Here is a 5,546-nt window from a genome sequence, read left to right on the forward strand (position 1 = left end):
AAATTTGGGTGCTCCAGGGCCTTTCATAGCTCCCAAAAGCTCAGAAGACTGCTCGCCACTTCCCTTGGCTGGCACGCTGCTACCAGTGAGGTAAGGAAAGGGAGCTCTAACCGTTTCCTGGGAGTTACAGCCCAGCTATGTGTCTGGAACAGGCTGGCACATGACAGCTGACATGAGAAATACCTTTAGTTTCTGGAATAACACTTGAAAAAGGTACAGTTTTTTCTTTAAAATTGAGCTGAAAACAGGAATCATTCAGATCATTGTGAAATGCATCTCTGGATCGGACACTTGATCTGCACTACCAGGCAACCTAGGAATCACTGACAGACAAGTGTGGTTTCTCCTCTTTTCGCAGTTTTTATGACCTAGTTTCATCTTTTCTCTCAGGATGTGTTCACCTTGCCATGATACACTTGCACTCTCCATGACTTCATGTTCTGTTTCCAGGCAGTTTGGTCTGTATGACCCCAAAAGCATTCCTTTCTTCCTCCAGCTGGTGACTGTGTAAGCCTGGCTTTTTCCAAACAAACATTCCTCAGACAAGCTTCAGCTCCATCCGCTCGAGCTGTCACCATGTCAGGCCAGCTTTGACACCAGCGACTCTGGAACTGGTTCAGATTTGCCATTTGCTTGAAGAGAAATGCAGAATAGTCCATTTTGGTTGGGCTTGTCAGCTGGATGCTTTGGGTTTGCCCTGTGCACACCTTTGGAAAGCAGAGTAAATGTCATTTAATTGATCATGCTGGCTAACAGGAATTTCATCCTTTTCCAGCCTCATAACCTGTATTTAATCTTGTTCTTTTCCTGTGTTCTGGAGGTTTAGAAGACTGCAACAGCAGGCATGAATAACATTTAATTGTCTCTATCCCCACTGCCTCCCCCTCTAACACTGGAATTTCCAGGTCGTTTTAAATCTCTGCAATTTCTAACATGTACACAAGCCAGCTGGCAGCCAGGGAGTGTGTCACACCAACAAACAGCTACCATGGAGGAAGTGATGGTGGGAGAAGGAGCCTTAATATGGCACCATGCTGCAGAGATGCTGGGGGACGAAGATCATAAACAGTATCAGAAAGGACTGAGAGAATAAAGGAAGGAAAGGATTGTACTGAGAATAGGACATGGGGCTGCCAAGGTCACAGGTAGTGTCTTGATGCCCATTAGGTGTCCGCACGAGTCATTTCCGTATTCTACCAAATACTTGTTTGTCCAAGGGAAGTTGCAGACATGCAGGCAGGTTCTTTGGGCTCCTGCTGGAGCAGTGAGACTTGCTGGAGGCCATGTGGCAGTAAGTTTCCTCTGGCAGGAAGGAGCATGAAACAGAAGGAGCATGCTTTGAGCGGTTACACATGGGCCATGTTCTCAGCATAGGCTCAGCACAGGACAGGTGAGAAGAAGCTGTGGTGACTAAACTCCTGGATAATGTTGGAGGAAGGTGAAATAAATCTGAACAGAAGTCAGCTATGAACATTATTCCACCAGCTATTTCCTGGATCAGAGAGAGGACCTGAAAGTTTCTTTCTGATTTCAAATATTGAAGCTTGTGTGCTAAATAGCACTCAACTGGTGCTTATTTAAGTACTTTGATCTGCCAGAAGTGTGCCCCTCGAGAGCATTAATGAGGACGTGGTAAACGCAAGAGTCCTTCCAGATCTACCTAAACCCCAGCATCCTCACCTCCCCATCACCTGCACATCCCTCTTAGCTGTCAGAAAGCAAAAAGACCCTGAAAAGATTACTGAAAGCAAGTCATCATGGTGAAGATTCTTATTCACCCATTTGCTCTCCCGCCACACACACTCCATATGGCTGGCGCCCATACCCCTCTCTCTCCCCCACACCCATTTGCTCTCCCGCCACACACACTCCATATGGCTGCTGCACTTACCCTTTCTCCATCCGCAGCAGCTTCTGCACTGGCTGTCCCCCAGCACAGAGCAGAGAGAGAGTACTGATGGAGTGGCTGCCTGGCCAGGGAGCCCCACAGCCCACATGAGCCCTGGAGACTGGAGCTTCAACGTATCATTCAGCTTTTACAGCCATGGGGTAGTGTTCTTCACAGAGCATATGTGTATGTGTGATTTAAACAAAAGCATAGGGGTTCCCAGGCTTTTTCCATGGTGGCTGATGCCAGTGTCCATTCCATTTTCTGTTCAACAGCTCTCATGCTTCCTTACATTGTGCCAGCCAAGGAGCAGGGATTTGTCCAAGCTCATTATCAGGGTGATCCTGGTGAGCACCAAGTGTCAGCTGAGAAGCTGAATGTCTGCTCCCCCTGAGGGCAACAAATACTGAAGATGCTCAGCATTTTTTCTGATATTCTTAGCATCTTCAACCTTAAAATAACAAGCACCTCTCAGTATCCAACACTTCCTATCATCGCGCAGTGGTGTGGCATATTATCTCTATGATTTTGTCCTTTTCGCCGCCTTCCTCCCTAGGCTTGGACTGTCTGAAAGGAACAGGAGCTAAAATATTGCTGAAACATTGGTACAGGGTGCAGTTAGTGCAGTAGCCTTCAGATGTGTTAATGGGATGTGAAAAAGGGCATGGGTGAGCTATATCATACAAACGTAGGTGCTGAGCTACCAGCTGAGGAATGTTCATCCTAACTGCCTGCTGCTCCAAAAGAGGCAGCACAAACATGACTGAGGGTCAGTGAGGATACCTGAAGCTCAAAGAGCTGTGTGAGGCTCTCCTGGCAAGTTCTGGTCACATTTAATAAGGAATATCAGATAACAATTGCATTTTGGAATCATGCAATTTGGTGTAGTCATTAGAAGAGAGACCTGGAAAGGGAAGCACCCGCATCCCAGTCCCAGTTGGTGCTCCCAGCTTCAGCGCATTGTACTTTTCCATGCCTCCCTTTCCATATGTGTAAAATAAGGCTAACGGGATTGTTGCTGCCAGTATTATTACAAATCAATGCATTTTCTGTCAGCTGACCCCCTTTTCCAATGCTTGCAGCCAGTGATCACTGGGGGTTTTGTGTAAATAATCCTCCTTAAACGATGCTGAGAGGCAGCATGCAGGGGGAGTGACAGGACTGAACTCTTTCAAGGATTTTGTCTTTGATTTCGCCTAGTAACACTCACAAGCACTGGGAGAATAAAAGCTGAGCAGGAAGCTGGAGCACTGCAGGCACGTTGCCTTGCAGTGCCTCTCCTCTCGGACAAAGGCAGCATCTTCCCTCGCCCACCATCACCTCCCATTAATGTCAGAAAAGTTCACTTGCTGCAGCTTTTGCAAGTGAAAAGCTAATGTGAAGCAGGCGGTTTGTTTGTCTCAGTAAGATAATGCTAACACCACAAATGGCAAGTCAGGATTCAGAAAATAGCATTTCTTTTTAGATCATGCAGGAGGTCCTCTTCATTTTACTTATTCACAGGCCCTGAATCAACAGCTGCCCAGACAAAGATATTTAGAGAGAGCAAGTAAAAAGGAGGCTGTTCACCCCAGGCTCTGGATACAAATAGAGAGGAAAGAAGAAAATGCCAAATCTGCATAAACCCTGGATGGCTCCCTGATGGGTATAAAAATACCTCTTTTGAATACTGTCCTGTAACTACAGAAAAGTTGAGGTAACCTTTTCTTATTTTCAGCAATAATTTCCCTTCTAATCCTAATGTCATTTTTCACTTGGTGAAAATGCAATCAAATCCCAAACCTGCACGTTATTCTGTTGTTCAGGGCTTACACCCATTCTGCTTATTCACAAAAACAGGATTTTCTTTTCCAGATCTTTATTAGAAAACATGGAATATATGGTCTATTGCTCACCCTGGAAATATGCAATGCAGAATGGCAAAATAATTGTTGGTAGAGTCAGAAAACTCCTGACAAGTGATTTTTAATGATGCATTCTGATAGACTAAATAAGATCCTTCGTAGAAAATGAGAACTGAAGATAAGAAGAAAGCATATTGCCCTAGAGGCAAACTGTGCTGCCTCAGGAACTTCTGCTTTTGTAGCGATACAAGATTTTTGTCAAGATACAAAATAGTTTTCTGTCAAATAAATTATTCATATGGCCATTACTCATCACAGATTCCCTCTTTTCATGCTCTTACACACACACACAAAGATGAGTGAACTATCCACCAGATTATTAAGAATATCACAATATTCATTAGATCTTCACATCGTCCATTTCATGGACAGTTTTTGTAGCATATTTAACCCGTAAGTCAGTAGAAAGCTGCAGGAGAAGAACTAACAGAATATTTCATATGAAAAGGATGGTGCTTTGAGGAAGGAAACTGTATACTTAGTGCAGCTAAAGCTCACAGTCACAAAGTACATAACCCCTCCTGAGAACCGGAGTTCACCAGCAGCAGCAGGAGTCCTGACAGATTCTCTGCTGCTACCTGAATAGTGTATCGCCTGTTTTCACCACCTGGATCTCACCTCCTGCAGGAAGCCCTCTGGCCCCAGGAGAAGGTGGGCGTTCATGGTGATCATCCTTTTCCCTGACACCTCCTGGGCCCTTCACAACCCAACGCTGGAAGCAAGGTCAGTACATCTCTTGGTGATGCGGGCACAACAAGGAACAGCTTGAGTAAAAGTAAAATGAGAAGGAAACAATGATAATTTGTCAGGAATTTTTTTTTCCCCCAGAGATTTGAAATGAAACAGGTTCTTCCTACCTGTCACTTTATCAAGAAAGCCCACCACTTTTTGGGGAAAAGTTTTAAATGCAGGAATCAATTGTCTCTTTGAAACATGACTAGATAATAAACACAGTTTTAGGAGGTGGGGAAAGAAGATACACATTTAAAGTACAGAACCAAAAATAGCATTTTCTGCCTCCAGGGTCTCACTGCTGCTCCCTGCGTGATACAGTGAGCTGGTGCAGAAGGTACCAACTGCAGTATACCTTCAAGGATGATAATGTAAGGAAATATTTGGACGTGTTGTTTCACAGAAAGATTGCCATCGCCCTATAAGGAGTGCAGTCACAGGATACGACATGTACAGTGCAATTTGATTCAGTTGCCAATGAGAAATAAAATAAGGCTGAAAGCTGAGAAAAAGAAACATCTGCCATTTAGAAACGCAAGCAGCGCAGGGGAAAGGAGGGCACATCATGCTCTGCTGGGCTCGTCGGGCTCGGATTCTCTAACCATGATGTTTCCCAAAATACTGCTTCCCACAGCACTCTGCAATGCAGCCTACAAAAGTGGAAGTAATCTGGGCTGCACAGTTGACTTCAGCTCTGAGAAAATACTGGGTTGTGTTACATGTAACATTCATGTTATTGTCAGTATGCCTGCAAATGTCATTGCTTTTGTTTTGGAATATACCATGTCAGAAATAATTTGGGGTGGGATTTTACTTTTCTCATTGGGTTCAGCTGCAGATGAATGCTTTTCCTCGCTGCATATGAGCAGATCAGACAAGTACAGCCCTGCTGCCTCCTGTCAGCATGTGGTACAAGAGCTTCTGGTCTTGGCAGCTGCAGCTCCGCTGCCCAGGAGTTAAATCAGTCTTTGTGCATTGTAGCCTTTCTTCATCTTCTATGCAGCATTACAATTCTTGAGGCT

This window comes from Nestor notabilis, unplaced genomic scaffold (assembly GCF_000696875.1).
Source record: "Nestor notabilis isolate BGI_N333 unplaced genomic scaffold, ASM69687v1 scaffold1903, whole genome shotgun sequence".
Lineage (NCBI taxonomy): Eukaryota > Metazoa > Chordata > Aves > Psittaciformes > Psittacidae > Nestor > Nestor notabilis.